Raw genomic sequence first — 20,960 nt, forward strand, 5'->3', positions numbered from 1 at the left:
GAACAACCCATGGCCTGAGTAGAGTAGGAAGAAAGCAGCAGGGTCCGTCTGGAGCTGTGCACACCAGCCATGTGGCCAGGGGCTTTAATACTTCCAAGCCTCTGTCTCCTCCTCATGAAGTGGGAATGATGTTTATGATGCTTCCACTCTTCCCAACCCACAGGGTTGCTTTGCAGACTAAATGAGGTAATGGGCATAAAATGAAGTTTGAAAAAACATTGAAATATACTTTAAAAGCAAAAGCTTCTTGAGGGTGAGGGAAAGGTTGAAAGGTGAAGCACAGGGGTTTTTCTGAAGGGTTAAGTTATTCTGTATGGTATTTCAATGTTGGATACATGATGCTATATCTGTCAAAATATAGAGACTTACAGCAAAAAGAGAGAATCTTAACGTATGCAAATTAAAAAATAATTTAGGAGGTCGGGGAATCCCAGGATGAAATGTAGACTATGACAAACCTATCTGTATTACAAATGTATGAAACCATCTCACTGAAGTGGGTGGGGGAAAGGTTCTGATTTAAGAAATGAAATGAGTAGAGTCTATAAGACCAAAAGCAAAAGAAACTATAAACACTATATTCCAGCTGATGAAGCTGTTTCCCATGGAGTATGGGCTAGCAATTCCCAAATCACAGTGCAAGTGTATTGGAATTGGACAAATAAGTAAATGGACAATGAATGGTGGGAGTCAGGTTTCTCACTGTGAGAGAGGGAGGTGGAAGGTTATAGACAAGCAAAGGGAGAAGGCTGGATGATCCTTGTGATAAAGGATTAGAGCTGTAGACATTGGTATGGACTTAGATTTACCTTAATATAGATACAGCTGGTTGCATACAGAAATATTTATAGATTTGTGCATATGGTTAGGTTGATAGACATACAGGTTCGTGTACACATATATATTTCCTTGTTTTATGAGCTGAGAGGGCCTAGAAGCAATGATACCCCAATAGCAACTAGCACACTTAGTGCCCACATCTTGGTTTTCAAAACCATTTGCCAAATAAAAAGAACCAGGGCTCCTTGGAGGAATGGCTGATGAACCCCAAAAGGAAACATACAAAGTGTATCTGGAGCATCTTGTGGTGCCAGAAAGTAAGGTAGTACTAAAAAAAACATGGAAGAATGTCAAAAGGACACAGGAACCAATTGAAAGAGCTCCAGTGACCAAAACAGGAACAATTTGAGCAGTAAAATAAATATAGTGGTATTGGATTATTACCCAAAGTGGAAAATAAATATTCATGATCCATGCTTACATAAATAAATGATTAAATAAATAAACAAATGGGGCAGAAGAGACAAAACGCTGGTGTGTGGGAATTCCAAGCAATTTACGTAGACACGTCATCCTCCAAGAGAATTGCTCCCCAGTAGCTCCTTAAATGGCTGTGGGCCATGCAGAGCGACTGACTTCCAGACAGTGTGGTCTGGAAAGGGGAAGGAAGAGAAAGCTGACACACACCACCTCAGCCAGGTACCTGATCAAGGTCAACACGAGCTGATGTCATGTTGGTAGGATGTATCCCTTGATGTGATGAAAATGGCCCTTCACCTCAGTGGTCTTCCTTCCCCACACCCATAACCCCAGTCTAACCAGCAGAAAAACATCAGACAAGTTCCAGCTGAGGGGCATTCTACAAAATACCTGACCAGTAGTCCTCAAAGCTAATCAGGATGATCAAACACAAGGGAAGTCTGAGAAACTGTCCCAGACAAGAGGAGGCTAAGGACACGTGACAACTAAATGTCATTGGTATCCTGGAAAAGAAAAAGGAATTTATGTAAAAAAACTAAGGAAGTCTGAAGCAAGTATGGACTCACGCTTGGATAATAGTATTAACGATATTGTAGGGCTAATAATAATGTATCAATATTGGTTTATTCATTGTGACAAATGTACCATCTTGACATAAGATGATGAGAGCAGGATATTGGGATTACAGAATGTGGGAGCTTCATACTGTCTTCATAGCTTTTCTGTAAATCTAAAGCTATTCTCAAATAAAAATTATATTTAAAAAATGTAAGGCTTTGGACCGGTAACTATTCACAGCTTGTGGCTGGCACAGACGGACTGGGGAGACTGCCTCTGGGAAGGCTTCAAGGAAGTAGAGAAGATTTCGGGAACTGCTCAGGGTTGAGAAACCTGGCTTGGGAGGCAGGGCTGAGGAGGAAGGTCTGTTCATGCCCCAGCCTGAGAGGAGGCACCCCTCAGGGAAAGGATACCTTGGGAAAGGGTGTTTTGGAGCCCTTCCCTGATCTGGGAGAGCTTCTGGAGGAGGCACGTGGGTGGGGAGTGATAGCCTGGCTCCTTGTTCTCCTACTTCTTCCCAGCTGACCTAGTCATCCCTCTGGGCCAGCCCTGCTCTCATCTGGGGGCAGCCCTCCAGAGTTGTTAGTAGAGTTCAGCTCTGGAACCAGAAAAGCTCCGACACTTACCAGCTGTGTGACCTTTTGGATAAGGCTGATGACTTCTCTGAACCTCAGAGTGCTCATCTATAAAGAGCGGTAAGAAAACTCCTGTCTGAGGGTTGTTGCAAAGGGAAATGAGATAATGTCAATGAGGGCCAAGACCTGGCATACACTGGAGACTTGCTTGACCCATGTGCTCTTCCCTCTGCCCGGAGCAAGAGCTAACAGCTGCTTCCCCTTCATTGCTGGGATCCAGTCCTTCCTCTGGATCCTAGGCCCCATGTGGCACTTTAACACATGGTCCCCACATTCTGACACTGCTTCCATTTGGAGGCGAGGATTATATCCCCTCCCCTTGAACCTGGGATATATCATTGCTTCAACCAATAGAATATGGTGAAAGTGACCCCATGCCAGTTTCTGGGGCCAGGCTTTAAGAAACTGTCAGTTTTCACTTCCGGCCTCTTGGACTCTCACTCTTGGAACCTAGCCACCGTGCTGTGAGGAAGCCTGAGCAGCTCATGGAAAGGCCCCTGTGGAGAGGAACACAGGCGCACCCCTGCCGTCCGTCCTGGCTGAGCTTCCAGCCAGCAACCAGTTCTCACTTGCTAACCATGTGAGTGAGTCATCTTGCCAGTGGGCCCTCCTGTCCTCAGATGAGCTGCCCCAGCTACCGTCTTGCGAGGCAGAACCAAACCTTTTGCACCATGTCCTGCCTGGACTGCAGGCTCAGACTGAATGGATGACTGATGATCTTTTGGGGTTGTACAGCCATAGTAACCTGAATATCCAATACGTGAATCCCCTGCCTTACATGTGAGTTGTGGTGTGCTGATTTAGCGCATAGAGTTTGGAGCCAGATCTCCTGGGCTCAAATACTGCCACTACCAACTGTGTGTGACTCAAGGCAAGCTATGTACTCTCTCTGTACCTCAGTCACTTCAACTGTTAAATGGGATAATAATAGATGTTATAGAATTGTTGGAAAGATTAAATAAGCCGATAAACATAAAGCACAAAGAAAATCTGGCATGTGCAAAATAATGAGGCCAAGCCAAGGTGCCAAGCCTGCTGGGATCTGGGATTCTAGACAGCTGGGCCAACCTTGGAGGGCCTGTCCTCTAAGGTTATTCTTGCCTGGCCACGTGGGTCCCCAAACAAACTTCCTAGCTATGTTCCAGCAGCCTTCCTGGACTATGTTACAGCTCTGCCTACACCTTGTTCACTCTCATGGCTCTTGTGTCTCAGCTCTCCTAGTCCCTGCTTCCTCCCTGCACCTCTCTGATTCTGACTGCCTGTCTTCCTCTTGGCTGGGCTGTTTAGGGAAAAGGGTTGTCAGATGGACGTAGAGTCCCTATTATGGTGGTGGTGTGTTGATGAGGAGGATCTTTGGTTCATAAACTTCACCAGGAAACAGAAGCTTATCATCCACATCTCATGGGAAGATACTCATTTGGTGCTAAAATAAGAGTTCAGAGAGAATGGAACACAATATGAGTCTTGCCGCGGGAAGTCAGTCGTCACAGTCTTTCTCAGGCATGTGGCAGACTCTTGAGGAAGCTAAGGTTTGTCTTAACTAGATTGAGCAAGAGAAAAACGAACACATTCTAGTAAGAGACTTTCCCACATATGTCTTTGCACAGGTTCTAAACTCAAAAATGCTTTCCATCCAGGCGGCACTCCAGGACTCAGGCTTCACTAGCCCTAGGGGCTCCCTTTTGCTGTAGGAATGCAGTTAGAGCTTTTCAAACCAAGGTGAGTACCGAGGGAGGGACTGAAGTTTTCCTGGGGCGGGAGGGAATTTCTTTGAAATTCCTTTGAAAATGGGGTGCCACCGGCCCAGCCTGAGGAGCAGGGAGCAGGGACCAGGTGGAGGTCAGGGAAAGCGGTCTGAGTTGGGGAGCTTTTTGGTCCTAACGCCCTGCTTAAGGATGACCATGCAACCTCCGGCATCTCTCCCTGGGGCCTCTCTGGTGCCCTCAGTCCACCACTGTGCCTGGAGAATGACCCACCTCTTAATGTTTGGTCATGTTGATGATGTCAACCTGCAGGAATAGAATGGAAATTGCACCCCTCCCTCCATGCCCTCAGCAGGTGGAGAGCAGGGAGGATTGAGAGCCTATAGCAGACCCAGAGGATCTGGGCACATGGGGGGCCAAGGGGCACCCCTGAAGGAGGGTGGGTTCTGGAGCTCTGCTCGTGAGGGGCTGGACAGGAAGCAGGACTGGGGCCTGAGTGCATGGAGAGACAGGAGTCCAGCTGGGAGAGGGGGCTGGGTCAAGCAGTCGGCTACAGCCCCACCTGGGGCCACCTGGCCACCCGGAGAAGTTGTTGAGAGCACTGTTTCTGGAGGTGATCGGGGTGCTTGTTGAATGGGGGCAATGTGTGAGAGAGCCCTGAGCCTGAACTGGCACTCTGCCACTGCCCAAGATGATGACATCTGGCAGATTCCTTAGTCGCTTGCAGTCCCATTTATAAAATAGGGACAATATAGCACATATTGCACATCCACGCACTGTCACCACCACTAATTTCCAGAGCAAAGATCTTTTTCCCCTGGCAAAGGTCAATGTGTCCTGTGAATCACCAAGAGGAGCTAGAATAGGAAGCATCTCCCAAACTTAATTGATCTCAGAGCCCTTTCTGGAAAGAGAAGCCTCATTTGGAGCTAATGAATCAATTCAGTGGTTCTCCACCCTAGCTGGCTGCACAGAATACCCTGGAGCCTTAAAAAAAATGAGTAAGTGATGCTCGACTCTATTCCAGAGTGATGGAATCCTGGTGGGGCCCAGAAGCTGTGTTGCTTTAAGGCCCAGGTGATTGTAATGAGCTGTCAGAATGGAGGGATTGAGGTTCGTGGAACTGGACGTGAAGGCACACTTCTCCATTTGTGCCTCTCCCGGTCCCCACAGGCAGGCTGTTGTTGCAGGGAGGGAACAGATGCCCACATGTTCGGATGCACATCTAGCTGTCACCAGCCCCTGGCAGGGCTCAGGGTATCACTGCATTGAGTGGAGGTTCAGGCGCTCTGCATTTCCTTCGGCCTCTACTGCCTTTGGGACACTCCCATGACCATGGTGGCCAGGCAGCTGCCATGTGCTTCCGGGCTCTCTTTGCAGCAGCCCTGCCAGCCTGGCATGGCCTGTGTCCCCCTCTCAGTTCTGGTATGTAGCTGGCTGGAGGCCCAGAATCTGTCCGGCAGCTTCATTAAGATGCTACCCCAGTTTTGCCCTAGTTCAGGATTTCAGAGCCTTCAGCCACCCACCCCAGCCTTTTCCTGCTCCCTCTTACCCCTGGAAATAGGTCTCAGTCCCTGGGGACCCAGGGATGATGGTGGGCTTGTCCCCAGGGCTTGTCTTCCAGTGCAGGCTGGTTGGGGCAGGAGAAGCCCTGCAGAGCCAGGCGTATGTGCGGTGGAGGGGGTGCAGGGACAGCCACGGGGAGGGCCTGGGGAGGCCCACCCTGAAAAGGGGACTGTTTCTGAAATTCACTGGCTTAGCGGGGGCATTTTTTGTCTCTTCTGGTGAGGGTGTCTTTATCTAATTGGCACAAAAGTATTGTAAGTGGCCTGGGTACTGCCTTTTGGAAACTTGTAGGGTTCCAGTCCAGTCCCACCCCAAGATGAGGAGAGGAAGCAAATTCACTTCCCAGACTCTAAGCCAGCCCAGCAGCCCTTGCCAAGCTCAGGAGGGGAGGACAGAATGAACGGCTGTGTGGAACCTCTCTTGGCTTCCCCAGGCTTTTCCTGAGCCCAGAATCCCTGTCACACTGTTTGGTCAGTGACATGTCTGTGAGAATAATCAGGTGAGGGCCAAAATCATGTTTAGATTGCTTGCCTTTGAGACGCCATGATGCTTGTGGACTCTCTCCCCAAACACCCACTTACGCACATGCCACATGAGCACACCAGCATGCGATTCCAGGGGCAGCACAAGTCTGTAACCTCTGGTGAGAGGCCTCTGTTCTACAAGGAGGGCATATGGTCTGGGGTCTGGCCCTGGTTCTGCTGCTCTTTTACTCTTTCATTACCTGTTCCTTGGACCTCCATGTGCTCACCTGGAGACAGGGATCTTGTACTTCCCAGGCAGGAATGCAGGAAAATTGGCTGAGGCAAGTCTGTGGGTTGGCAGCAGGCTGGCTGCCTGGGGGCTCCCCACCTGGAGTGGGGTGGTAGCTGCTGCCCCTCCCAGATCCCTTTACCAGCTGCTGTAAGATCTGGCTATGAAAGTTCAGTGCTGCCAGGTTCTCTGAATTGTCCCGGCCCAAAGGTTCAACAGCTTATCCCTCCTAGCCTGCAGTCAGTACCTGACCCACGATATCAGGCCAGGCCAATGCTGTGGTGCAAGTCACAATGCAAAGCTCCCATAGGATCAGGCGGAGCTGGAGGCCGCATGTGGCTTTCCTGCCCTGCTCCTGAGAATACTCCCCCAGGTAACCACGTCCACAGGAGTTGCCATTTCAGGCTCTGCTTCCAGGAACCTAACCTGAGACACAGGCCTCGTCTACAACCCCAAGGGCCCCTGGCTCCAGGAGAATGTGTCCATGGGGAAGGGATGAGGCTGTTCCAGGCCTGAGTTGTCCTTGGTTGCAGAAGCTCAGGGCAGACAGAGGGAAGGGTCGGAAGCTAGGAGCCTCGCTGGGGGATGTTGGCTGGGCAGGGAAGCAGACCATAGTTAGGGCTGCTCAGCCTGACTCTTCCCTTCCCTTAGCCCCACCTTGAGCCTGGCCACAGGCTATAGACCACAGCTATAGACGTAATAGCTGAAACGAGACAGTCATCTCTTCTCTAGGTTTTAGTCTCTCAGGGACCTGACAGCCTCAGCCAGACCACAGAGCCTGCATCTAGCTAACTGTCCCCTGCAGGTGCCCAGGCCCTGCCCTGAGGGGTTGGCAGAAGCTACACCTTTAGCAGAAAAGAACTTGGAAATTGAGTACTGGTCTTCCCCTGGCGTGGAGAGGGGGCCTTACGGTGTTAGGCCAGCTGGAACACGCAGCCTGACCCATGCAGCTGGCAGCTGAAGTGTGAAGCTGGGGAAACAGGCTTCCTGCAACCTTGCTTCCCCTTCCTTCTCACAGCTTCCCTCCCTCCTGCTGACTCTGTCACTCCCCATGGGTGGTGGGTGGGGCAGCGCTGAGCACAAAGGCAGGGGTACAATTGGGGCGCTCCAGGCACTGTCATTGGATAAACTGGGGACTTCTTGGGACTCTTCACATCACCTCAGGTAAATCCTGCCCTGATCTCAAAGATGAGGGAAGGCCTTTGACACCTGGGCCATCTTGACCTCCTCTGCCACGTGCCTGCACACACCACTGCCTGGCTGAACACTGGGACACTCCCTGGGCTTTTGGGGAAGGGAAATCTAGAAGTGGCGCTGAGAGAGGCAGGCGCCCAGCTGGAGGGCTGAGGAGGAGGAAGTGCTGGATGTTTTGCTCACTTGCCGGTGGTCCCTGTGTCAGCACTGCTGGGCTGGTGTGGCTGGTCACTTACCCACTGCCCCAGCGCCTCCTGTGTACCAGCACCAGTGGACACACTGGCCCCAGTGGCTGCCCGGCTCAGCCAGCAGGTGGAGGGTAGTGGCCCTGCAGCTCCAGCAGCCCTGCCCTGAGAGCTGTGACCATTGTGCTACCAGAGTGTTTACCCAAAACCTTCCGTCCTCGTGGCTGGGAGCCAGAATGGCTGTGGCTCTCTGGGCTCCAGGGAGGGGGCAGGGCACTTGAACAGGGAGAACATTTCAGTTCGCAAAAGCCTCCCAGCCATAGGCACATGTGATTGTGGGTGGGAAAATGGTGCTGCCCTTCTGGAGGCAGCTTAGTGTTGTGGGTCTCAAACCGAGAAGATGTGCGTACCTTCTGACCCAGCAATCTCCTCCTGGGAATTGATCCTAAGGAAATAATAAAAAGTTCCCACAAGGCATGTGTATAAGGATGCTTATCTTAGCCTTGCTTAGAACCCATACCAGTCAATGGGAGACTGGTACATTCACACGATGGAGAACCTGGCAGCTACGTACCCAGTGATGGAACCATCCGTAAAGCTGCCATGAACATTCTGGTGCATGTCCTTTGGTAGGCTTAAGTCTATCTTTCTCCTGCGTATACACCCAAGATGGAATTGCTGGATCAAAGGATACGTGTACGTGAGCCTTGAGTTCCTGCCACTAAGCAGTGATTGCGGCCACCACCCTTTGACATGAGCCCCACTCTTCCTGCCATCTTCACCGACACTTGGTGCTGTCAGCGTGTTTCATTTTGGCGTTTCTGGTGAACATGTAACGGTGTTGCATTGTGGGTTTAATCTGCATTTCTAAATATATGTCAATGGAAAAATGGACAAAGAGTGGTCTAATTATAAGATGGAAATTTACACAGCAGTTAAAAAGAATGAGCTACTGCCTGGATGAACCTCAAAAAACAGCATGTTGAGTGAAAGAAGCCAAACACAGCAGAGTACCTACTATATGATCCCTTCTTTCCTCCTTTCCTTCCTCCTCCTCTGCTTTTTCTCCTTCCTCACCCTCCAGGCAGTTCTATCAGGGAACTTGGTTCCTTGCTCTCTTCTGTGGTTAGGGCTCCTGGCAGAGGGAAAATGAACGTGATTTAACTCAGGGTGGGGTCCGAGTCCTGATGCTGCCACTTCCTGGAAGGGTGACCTGGGGATAACTTGTCCTGAGTCATAGTTTCATCAACTGCAAAGTGGGGATAATGATGCCTGCCACGCTAGATTCCTGGCAGAATCAAGGGAGCAAATGAATGTAACACGTTCATAAATTGCCAAAGGACTTCAGCACCTCTGGAGGAGCACTGTTGTTGCTGTAGGAGGTGCAGGGTAGACCTCCTGCCAGGTGGCCCTGGGTTTGAGTCCCACATCCTACAAGCACTGTGAGGCCTGGGCATGGGGTTTAGCTTTTCTGAGCCTCAGGGAGTTTGTCCTTAAAAGAGTGATGAAGGCAGTGTCTAACCCAGCTGCGATGAGACAAAAGGGGCTTGTGTATATGGAGCAAGTAGTCGGCTCAGGTGACAAAGCCGTGGCAGATGGGAACACACGAGCTGGTGCTGGCTCGCCTCTCTCTTCTGCAGTGGGGGTGCTGGCACCCACCTTTGCCCCTCTGCTTGCCCCAACAGTGGTCCTGGCTCTGCACCAGCATCACCAAGGTCACCCCCATGTGTCCTGGGACAGAGGACGGCACCCATCAAATACTTCCATAGGGTAAAGTCTCCTCCAAGGCCAAGGAGGCCTGGAGGGCCTCTGGAACCCATGCACAGAGAGTCTGAACTAGGGTTCAGGGCTCTGGGGGTGCTGGACCAGGAGAGGGCTCTGGAGTGGTCCTACCCTCCCTGCCTTGCCCAAGAGGTGGGCAACGGGGAGTGTGAGTGAGATGGGGAGATGCTAGGCTGGAAGCCACACAGAGAAGGGGCTTGGGAAGGAAAAGGCCCAGAGCTCTGGAGAACTCCCCCAGGACCCTTCTCCCAAGGTGCATCTCCTAGCCAGCCCCCAGTCGAAGTTCAGTTCTGTCATTACTGTGCACCCAGCACTGTGGTTATCAGGGGAGAGGAGTGGACGAAACTGACTCAGTCCTCACCTCAGGGAGCACTCAGCCTTGGATGGAGACAGACAAGTCCCTGGAACAGCAAGACAGATGTGCAATGACAAGTGTAAGGACAACAGTGATGGCTGCCAGCGTCACTGTGCCAGGTGTGCACCCCAGAGCTTCCCACACATTACCCCACCGAATCACTGTCACAAGCCTCGGAGTCTGGTTCTCAGACGACCATGCCCGCTGGAAGCACGGGTGGGGTGGCTGGCTTGTGAGGGTGGGGATGGCGAAGGCTTGCCACAGGAAGTGGTTCTCAGCCCTGTGGAGCAAGGGCCTGGCCTCTAGGCCTCCCTTTGAAGCTTGTTCCCAGAGGCCGTGCTGCCCACAGCCCCCTGCAGCCACCTTCTCTCTGCCTCCATCCTGCCTGTCCTCTCCTCTCTCTAGGAAGTCTCCAAGGGGCTGTCTATCCCACACTCCATAATTCCCGACTCAACAGTCAGGGGGTCTTCCTTCCTCAGCTCCCATCCCCCGTGGCCCATTCTTCTCACCCTACCCACCTCTTTTACATAGTTTGAAAGCTGAAAGGTCATTAGAGCTGCCCTTTGCACAGAGACCACAGAGCTGAAAAGTCAAGGGACTAGTCCAAGGTCACCCCACTGGTTGTGGCTGAGCCTGGAGACCTGACTTTTTGGGTCTCAATCCAGTGTTTTTCCCACCACATGCCTCCTGGGCTTTCTGGCAAGGCTGGCTGGGCTGGGCTCCAAACTTTGGGCTCTGAGGTCCTGAAAAGACAAAGACAGTCCTCAGAATTCTGAGGCTGAGCTGGGATGGGAACAGCAGGATCTGAGGCTCTTCCCACTGGTCGAGGCCCAGTGTTTCCCATTCTGTTTGGCTGCTGTGTGATCTTCCTTCATTGTCTGAAACCATTTCAGCCTCCCTGGTGCTGGACATGCCACACTCCTGGTGAAGTGGCTGTGTAGGGGGTGCCATTGTAGAGTTTGTGGGGGGAGCCACGGGAGTGGGATGAGCATGCGTAATGGCACATCTGCCTGTCTGTCTGTCTGTCTGTGACTCTGAGGCTCACGTTCCCTCAGCGCCCCCACCCCTTAACCCTGCATCTCTCAAAGCAACTGTGTTCCTCCGCCGGGGAAAGGATGTCCCTGGCAGCCACAGCACAGGTGGGGGCGTGCTGCCCAACTGGCCCCACAGCAGGGCCCACTGGGAGAGGCCTCCCCTCCAGAGTCCCTGATTATACTGCCTACAGCAGCTGCTGCCACCTGGAGGGACAGGAATGACCCAAGAAGAAGTGCCTGGAGGCCAGGAACCAGTCCATGGCAGCCCTGTGGCCCGCCTCGGCCCATCCGGGCAAGTGGGGCTGGCCCAGAACCCCTAGAGGGCAGGGCTCCATCACCTATGCACCCCTTATGCCCCATCAGCAGGTATGTCCTCAGCACCTAGAACATGCCAGGAGCCAGGGCCTGGCTGAGAGCTTTTAGTGTGGGCAAGCAGAAGTTCCCACGCTAGACCTGAGTCTGGGGATTGCGGGGTGGGGTGGGGTGGGAAGGGCTTCTCTTGAAGAGGAATACTATGGTTATGAGAAGTCCAAAACCCACCGCACTAAGGAGATAAAATCCAGGAGCTATTCACTGTCATGACACCAGCCAGCAGGACCTGATAGGGGTTGTGAGAAAAGCCCAGAAACACAGTGTTGGTGATTCAGAGAGAAGCACGTGTGTACTCTGGGGAAGGCAGGAGGACATCTGTGTTGGGTATAAAAGGGTGTGTGTGAAACAGTGGGGAAGGTGGAGAGGGCAGTCTGGCACAGGTACAGCCATGGGTGGGCGGGGCTTAGACCAGCACAACAGGGACTTGGTGTGTCTAGGGAGCCTCAGGCTGAGCCTACCCGCCTCTTGCCCCTCTTTTCCAGCCCCAGGAGGCCCTTGCCCTGAAACCGGCCACATCTATGGGGTGGAGCTGAGCAGAGGACTCTGGGAGGGTCACCTCATTTTTCTGCGCAGCTTGAATTATGCTGTGTGACCTCCCATAAGCCCCTCCCCCATTTCGGGCCTTAGTTTCCTCACCCATAAGCCTGGTGGTTTGGGCTTCCCAGATCTTCTCAGCAGTTACCACCTTACTTCCAGTCCCGATCATTGGTGAAGCTATGTGGAGAATTGGACAGAATGTCCAGCTTGGGAGGGACAGATGCTGTGGTCCATTAGTGATGTCTGCTGCGGCCTCCTGAGGGAGGGGATGGCACGGGTGCCTCCTACCTCATCTTCATAATGACATCCCATGTTCTAACAGTGCATGGATGAGTGACAGGGAGGCTCAGCCTTCTGTGAGAAGTGGTTCTCCCAGTACTTGTGACCAATCTTACGTGTGTTCCTCCCAGGCCAAACATCTAGACAGCTCCCTCAAGTCATCTACCAATTGGCCTTGTATGGACAAAGGTGCAGCCACAGTCTCCTAAGGAAGAAACAGGAGTGAATACCCCCAAATCTGAGCTCATGGTCCCTTTATTTTTCTGTATTCTGATACATTCAGGCCCAGCTGCATGTACTTACAGCTAATAAGAAGGAAAGTTTTGCTGTTGCTTTGTTTTTTGTCGAAACAGAAAAAAATCTATAGCTATATTTCCAAGAAAGAAAAGAATAGACCAAGGAAAGCTGAAGAGTTATATTAGGTTTAGTTAGAAACTAAAATCCTGAGAACACAGAATGTTTGTGAACTACGTGTGTGTGTGTGTGTGTGTGTATGTGTGTGTGTGTTTGAGTGTGGTGTATCTGGGTAGTACCTGTTGATGCACAAAGCACATGTTGGTGTGGTATAAATGTGGCATGGACATGTGGGTGTATTTAGTATGTCTGTGAAGCATCAAAGTGCATGTTTGTGTGCTGTGTCAGTGGTGTGTCTGGATATATGTGGTACACATATTGTATGTAATACATATCAGAATAGGTAAGTACTGTGTATGTGTGTGTGCAACAGATATGTGCATGTGACCCATGAGGTGTGCATTCTGGTAAACATGTGGCATCCTTGCTCTGTGACGTACTGGCCTTAGCAGGGCCTGGCAGTGATGTGAAGTGACATCAGAGTTTGAAACAGCTCCCCATGGAGCCATAGCAAACACTGAGAAAAAGGGACCTTGAGTCTTCTGGAGAGCTTGCTCTTCTAAGAAGAACTCAGGAATCTTTGAGGTCTGCTTTACACATGCTGTGAAGTCCAGACAAGCAGAGAACTGACCAAAGATGAGCAGAAACACAGCTGCCTGCTCATGAAGGCTGATCAAAAAGCTTACAATTTGCAGTTTCCAAGAAAAACCGCTCACCAAACTTTTCAGATGTTGTCTCCTCTTCAGCAAAGATGGGAAAAGGTTCCCAATGGGCTTCAACTGGGAAATCCAGCAATTCCCATGGATTTGGGGCACTTTTCTCCCCCTTTCAGAAAAATGAATCTCTGATATCAAAGAGGAAAGTTGACAGACTGGAGCTTCCAGCACAACTGTTGACAGTAGGGATTGTTTCCCCCAGCACAAAATAGGAGGCCATAAAATAGGGCAAGTCAGTCTCTTTCAACTGCCTTCAGGCAAGGCGTCCAGAGGACTTCATTCCCCCAAGCCAGGGAGCAGAAGCAGGAGTGAAAACCACTTTGTTGTGTGCCCTTTTAAAACTCACGGGTTGTGAGTCAAGAAGGGTTGTGGATGGAGCTCTTCCTGTCCACAGGACTGTGGTGTGAGCCCAGAAGCAACAGTCATGAATGTTTTTGCACAGTTGAAGGGACAGTCCCGAGGGGCAAGGTTGTTCCTGGCCTGGAGCCTGCTACCTAGTAGGTATCCAGTAAATAGCTGCTGAATGCATGAATGGCCCAGAAAGGACCATCCAAGAGAAACAGCCTGGTTTCCCCCCAAGCCGTGGAGCAGGGCTTCCAGGGCAGGGCTGGGGGCGGATGTGTCCACCCAGCGGCTGTCACGTTTCTTCCTCCCTTTCCTGGTCCCTCTCCCCTAACCATGGCTGGTTCCCACGCCCTGGCTTCGGGGCTTCTGCTGTCATTGTTCTCAGAGGGCAAGCTTGAAGGACCAGAGGAAAAGAATCAAATTTCAAATGGGCTGATTAGGGAGCCTCAGGTGAGGAAACCAAGGTTTAGGGAGAGAGGACACTGCCAAGGTTACCCAAAAAGATGGCCCATTAATAATGATCATGTTAATTATGGTAATAGTCATATCTACTATATATGGGGCGATATGGGATAACATTTTAAAAACTATTAACTAGTCTTTTCACCCAGCATTTCCATGCAGGCCTTCTCTCCACATATTTTCTTCACACCCACTTCCTGTAGCTAGTTTGCTTTGAGGCCCACAAAGAGAATGTGAGTATTTGCATGGCCCCTCGGGTTGCTAGAGGGCCTGCAAGCATGGCTTCAGAGCTCCAGGTGGGAAGCCTGAGCTTGACCACTCAGCACTTGTTGCCTCAGGAAACAGGCAGCAATTCTTGGATTTTGAGTTTCAAAAGTCAGACCATAGAACTTCTAAAAAAAAAAATCACTGAAATTTAAAACCCAGTGAAATAGAGCTGGAAAAGGAGCTCTGAGCCGTCACTCAAAATGCAACACAAAGAGGTAAATCAGTGGAAAACGGGAGAGAGATAAGGATGGAGAACAGAATGAGATGGGCCAACCTATGCTAAGCAGATTTCCAGGAAGATAGGTTAGAAAGAACGAAAGGCAAAATTCAGAGAGATAGTGGCTAAGAATCTCTAGAACTGAAGACAGAAATGATTTTTCATACAGCAGAATCATGATGGGCTCTGGACCATATCATGGTGCAGTTCCAGATCTCAAAGAGTAGCCTTCCTGACCCCTCTGCTCCCAAAGCCCTCTCTTCTGCCCTCTTACAGACCTCTCACCACAGTACCTTTGCTTCTGAGTTGGAAATGAGACTGCTTCCTTTAGCCATTTGGTGAGCAAGTTTTGCCTCCTGTGTGAAACTGGGAGCTGCCTAGAAATAGGAGCCCTCGTTCTAACACTCAGTTCTGGAGAAAGATGGCAAGATAACCAGTCAGAGATCTCATTAGGGTCCTGGGCAGGTAGCTCAACCCTCCCACCCCTGTTTTGTCATCTGTAAAACATGTTTAGAGATACCTGGACAGAGCATTTGGAGACTGACACACTGGGCGAGTTCCTCAAACACCATGCTCCTGTTCTCTTCACTGCACTGACTACTTTTATTTCTAGATTCCCCCCCACCCAATTCTGCCTGTTCTTTTCTTTTGCTTCATATGCTCACAAAGAGCCATAAAGCAATGGCTCTCAAGCTTAGTTTTAGTGGCAAGCCCTTTCATCAGATAAAAATATATTGTTGGAGACCCAATTCAAGAAGAATAAAGGAACTGCTGGTTAAACTTGGGTGGGTGGGGGTGGGATGGAGACCCAGAGTCCAGCTGACTCATTTCCCCCTTTTCCCCTACGCCACCTCTGGGCACCGCGGCTAGAACAAAGTTAGAAAACCGCCCATCAAAAGCTTTAATGCAGCTTTCCCCAAAATGTGTTTCTGGGAACTCTACCTCATGGTATCCCATGAAAAAAAGGTTCAGTGTCTACTAAGTTTGAGAAACACTGGGTTAATCAAAATGAATTGGGTCTCATCAGGATTTGAGACTTTAATATTTACATTGTGCACTAGGAGTCTTTATAAGGGTAGTCCATGTGCTAAGCTCTGCAGACCTGTTTTATCAAGAATTGCCCCTATAGGTTGGTGTTGTGCAGAACACACTATGGACATGCTATACTGGAGAATAATAATAATAATAATAATAATAATAATTTTCCCTATGATCTTTCTCAAGATCTAGTATAGAGTTAGACAATGAAATGGGAGGGGAGGCAATTGAATATAAGTTTTATTCTTCCCCAACCCCAGATTTTAAGAAGGCCTGTGGGAAACCCAGTGATTTTTCAGGCCTTCTTGCCTCCTGTCACTGTTCTTAAGCCCCAACCAAGGCCTGGCCAGGCACGGACGTGTGAGCTCTGGTTCCATTGGTCAGTTCTTCTGACACCTGTCCCAGTGCTGATCCAGGCCTCTGGCCCCAGAGCTCCAGTCTGGCCTATGAGAGCTCTGGGAAACCTGCTTCCCACTTGCCCACCCTCTTCCCAGTAGCCCGAGAGGCTGCCCAGTTTTCTCTTTCCTCTTCTTACTGGCAGAAAGAATTTCTGGAAATGCAGCTGGGCCAGTGATAACAAGGGAAGATGGCCTCCCCCCCTTAGTGGACCAGCTCTGCCTGGAGACCCATCGCCTCTCAGGGACTAGGACTCACAGAGAGAACCCTTTCCTACCTGTCAGGCTTCTGCAGAGGCAGGACTGGGCCAGCCCCAACAGGCCAGCCCCTCTCTGCCTGCACTTCCCCATCTCAGCCTCCAGGGACAGGACCCTGCAGCAGGGTCGGAAAGGAGGGGTGGGCGCTGGCGCCTCTCCCGGGAGGCCAAATCCTGTGGTGGGTCTGTCTGGCCTTCTCTAGCCCAAAGTCCTACCTCCCTGTTTCATACCTTGAACAGACGATAAGGGGAGGGCTCCCCACTGGGTGCTGTGAGGCAACAGTGACCAAGACATATTTGTCTTGAGGGGTCTAGAGTGGGGTCAGGTAGTCAGTCCAACATGCGACTCAAGAATGTCAATGAAATGCTGTAGGGCTTTGACAGACATGAGAAGTGCCAAAACACTCAGCCTACGATGGGGGTAATGAACGCCTTCCCCGGGGAACACGGGTTAATGAAGCCTTCCCCTGCTTCAAGGCTAAGGATACATAAGGAACTGAGACCCAGTCTTTGCTTTAAGGAATTTCCTCTCTGTGTCACTCTGCCCGTCCGGTCTTCCCCTCTTCCTTTTTGTTTGGCTGGCTGGCTCTGGCTCCACCTTTCTCTCTTGTCCCCCACCCCACCTCTGCCTGACTATGAATTGCTGTTCCCAGGGCCTACAGAACTGCTTTTCCTAGGAAAGGTGAATACATGCTAGAAACCAACAGAAGCCTCCCCACAGTTCCCTGGCTTGGCGCCCCCATCCCAGGGCTGAGGGGGGCCAGGCTCCGACAGCCCCTCAGCGACCAGCCCTGCGGGCAGCAGGCTGACTTTGCTTCTGCCCTCCACAACTCTGTTACTATGGCTACAGCCACATGGCCCAGCCAACCTTCCTGCGGGGAAGTTAGACAGGAATTTTTGTACTTTAAAAGTTGTTATTGTCTGAGGGGAAGCAGCCAAAAAAAGAGACATGTTATCTGCAGACTGGGCTTGGCTTTCCCTATGAAATTAATGAGCTTTCCAAGGAAGGGATTCAAGAGGCTACTAGGGGCCAGAGGAGGGAGGGAGGGCCTGGGACACCTGTCTCTCCCTTAGCCTGGAGGCTCCTGATGCCATGGCCATGTCCCTAGGCCTGGGCACGTGGAGGGCAGGAGCCCTGCCTCTGCCAGCTGACTGCAGTGTGAGGACCCCAACCCCAGGTCTGAGCAGGCCCTAGGAGCCCAAGGGGGTCCCAGGATGTTGCAGGGACCAGTGTCCCTCGGGGCTTGCTGGTCAAGGTTCCTCTCATCCCAGATTATCTCCTCAGTCATCACCAGTGCACCCCCTCCCCTTCCCTATGCTCCCAAGCTCCAGAGCCTCTTGGGCCCCTGCTTTGGAGTTTCACGGTGACGTCCGCAGCCTGGCCCTGGCTCTGGCTCCCTGGCCTCACTAGCCCAGGCTTCCCTGCCTGGCAACGCCTCCAGCCCAAACCTGCCTCCTCCCCCGGCACCTACTGGACTCCTCCTCACCCCGTCGCCTGAGCCCAGGCTGTCCCCTGGACCTGCAGCACCCCTCCCTTCCCTGCACTTCCCAGTTTCACCATCCTTCCTGGCCCGGGACGAGTCCTACCTCCTAGCAGCCTGCCCCGACTGCCCCATCCCACGCTGGCCTCTCCTTCCTCCTCCCTCCCCTGTGGTCCCTCCATGGCCATGTGCCTGTCACTTTATGGGGACCGACACCTCCACTCTCAGCCCCACACAAACTCACAAGCTGGGGGAGGAGGGCCAGGGCAGCGGCCTGATGGATGAGGCTGCAGCGGCTCCCTTCCCTGCTGTGGCTGTGGTTAGGAGATCTCCACTCGAAGAAGCCAGATATTTTCCAGGAATTTCCTGAGGGGAGGGGACCAAGCATTCTGGAATGAGAGCCAGCTGTAGGGTTGAGGCCTGGGGGCGAGGAGGGGGGCTCTGGGCTTCCTGGCTGAGTCAGCGACCATCCCCAGGTAATTTATGGGCTGAGTCAGAGCCGGGAGCAGGGTAGCTGGGGGAGTGGGGAAGTATGGGGGTGGGTGAGGGGTGTCTTCTAGGCACTCTGTCCAGGGAAAAGGAGTCTGGCAGGCTGAAAGCGAGTCTGGCTGAGTCTGGCACAGACCCCCCCTCCCCACCAGCCTTTGCTCCCTTGCCGGAGTCTGCAAGAGCTGCAGCCGAGGGAGGAAGGGAACTGCAGGAGGATGGACACCAAACAGCCGAGGAGAGAAGCTGCTGGCAGGCCCTGGGGGTTCATGAAGGCAGAGGAGGCTGGCTGGGGGGGGTGGGCTTGGGCTGGCCTCAGGGTTGAGTGAGGTCTGGAGACCTGCTCATTCCTGCAAGCCGGCCTGGGAGCCTGGGATCCCCCAGCTCCTTCTTCCTTCCTGGCCTTTCTCAGCAGCCTGGGCCTGCCCCACAAAGTGCATCTGGTGCAGATCCCCTCCTGCCTTGGACCTGCGGTGACCCAGGCCTGGTGCCTCCTCCTTTCCGGGTCTCCAGTCCTCCCCTGGACAATATGACCTGGCTCCTCTGAGCCCTGACGTGGGGCTGCTCAGCTGTAGCCAGGGGGGCCAGTCTGACGGCGGTGGCCTGGAAAACAGGACTGAGCCCAAGCAAGGCTGGGAGAGCTGCCCAAGAGCTGCCCTCTAGGCCCCACAGCCCAGGCAGGAGGAGGTGTTAGAACATGAGGGGCCACGTGTGGGCCTCTGTCTGCACACACAGACACACACAGCCACAACGCCACTCCAGAGCCCCGGGGAAAACCAGCCTCTGCCCCTCTCACCCCACACTGAGCTTGGGGTCCCACAGAAAGATGGGGACCCATCTTTCTGATGCAAGCTGTGAGGGGGATCCCTCTCATGCTGACAGAGCACAGAGGATGTGCTCCCCTGGGGAAGGGACCGCCTTCCCACATCATTCGTCCCCATCGTTGCATCATCACATCTGCTTTAGGATCATCCCACAGTGGATTCCGAGCACTGAGTTGCAGTGGTGGGGCCCTGCGGGCCCTGGTCTCTGCATCTTGGAGGGGCCCCCAGATGACTGAGTGTTGTCTCTCTGGCTCATGGCTCCAGCTCTCAATGCCAGAGAGGAGCCCCTGTGAGAATGGTAGACTTCATAACCCCTAAATTAGGACATGAGATCTGTAAGAAAATTGAGGGGTGTGTGATATCTTGTTAAAGGTGTACAAGAGAAACCTCATTTTGTATATGACTAACAAACCGCTTTTCTTGGTAAGAATACCCAAGATGAAATCAAATCTAGACGGGGGGTCCTAGACACACATGGGAGCCAGTGGCATAGCTTGATGCTGGACCAGCCGCACCCCCGTCACCACCCAGCTCTGCCAGCGCCCCCTGACTGTTCTGAGCAGCGGGGACGGCAGGTAGAAGGCTATCACAATTATCCAGGCAAAAGATGACAGAGCAGAAGTGGTGAGAGGGGATTGCACTTTGGAATAAGTTAGAGTCCAGCGGACAGGATTCTCTAATTAATTGGAGGTGGGGTGTAAGAGAAAACCCCAAGGTTTTGGCCTGAACAACTGAAGGAATAAAGTTACCATTAAGGGACATGGAGAATGAGTTTTGTTGTATGTTCAATAAATGGCTTTTATTGTCAAAAGTCCAGAAATAAGGACTGGCTGGAACCCAGCAGGGCCCGTGTGTGTTTACTGCCCACAGGGATTTCTGCCTCATCATACCACCCACCACAGTCTACGGGGTCCCAAAAGGCCCCAGTGGAGAAGGAGAGAGGCTCATCTTTCTTCCTCTAGTGTGGAGGAGGGGCAGCACAAGGCATTTGGCTCCCCTGAGTTCCTGACGCTGGCCCAGGAGACCCAGGGTCTGGGCAGGGGGCGGTGTTAGAACATGAGGGGCCATGTGTGGGGCTGCACAGACCCACCTTTGGCCCACAGAGGCCCTCAGACCCAGTGCGCTGTTACCAGGGTCTTCTAGAAGCAGTGTCCATGGGAGCTGAGAACTAGGCTTCGATTCTCCCGGCCACACCCCCCTACAGGCCCTGGCTGGCCAGAGGCACCTATGCATCCTCGTCAAGCAAGTGCCTGGGCACTCATGGCCAGAAAGCCTGTGAGGATGGCTTTGTGTGGCTGCTCAGGTTGCCCTGGCCAAGTCCCTCTGCCAGGGGTGGCCAGTTTGACTGCCACATCTCCTAAACTTAGGTTTCCTGAGAAAGCAGGCTTGTAGCCATCCATTTCTCATTGCTTCACATGCCTTGGGCCTGCCTGACCCAGGGTCCAAATGCCCTTTCTCCCACATCCGTAGAGATGAGGGGTGAGAAGACAGCTCTGTGGGAAGAGGCAAAGGACCAGCCTTTATGATAACACAGGCTCCTGGGCATCTCTCTGGACCTGCAGAATCTGTGTCTCTCAGGGAGGGGCCCTGGAACCTGAATTTTACAAAGCTCCTCTGGTGATCTGATGGGGTTGGGAGCCCCTGGCCTAGAGGACACGTGCTTCCCATGCTCTCTGGAGAGACCCCAGACTTGAAGAGAGTCAGAGATGTGACACACAGGGCAGTGGGATGGTGGGGTTAGGCGGTATGCTCTGTTGTCTGAGCGCATAGCAAAACCTTGGCTCTTTGAGGGCTCTCAAAGGGGTATCTGCAGAGTTTGAGCCTAAAACAAGGATAAAACCCCAGATCTGTATATGCGTAGATAAGCCAGAGGCCTGGGCAGGACTCCAGGGACCAGTGCCAGAG

The 20,960-nt window shown here is 52.2% G+C and overlaps 1 long non-coding RNA gene across 2 annotated transcripts in view; it reads left to right on the plus strand.

Moving 5' to 3' along the window:
• Positions 1 to 687: 687 nt before the first annotated feature.
• LOC130682603 (uncharacterized) overlaps positions 688 to 20,960 on the plus strand; it is a 33,266-nt gene continuing 12,993 nt past the window's right edge. For both annotated transcript variants that reach the window (XR_008995867.1, XR_008995866.1), the window contains exons 1-2: positions 688 to 2,513; positions 4,061 to 4,172. This is a non-coding gene — a long non-coding RNA (uncharacterized LOC130682603). The remainder of the gene's footprint in view (positions 2,514 to 4,060; positions 4,173 to 20,960) is intronic.

Source organism: Manis pentadactyla, chromosome 2 (genome assembly GCF_030020395.1).
Source record: "Manis pentadactyla isolate mManPen7 chromosome 2, mManPen7.hap1, whole genome shotgun sequence".
NCBI classification, from domain to species: domain Eukaryota; kingdom Metazoa; phylum Chordata; class Mammalia; order Pholidota; family Manidae; genus Manis; species Manis pentadactyla.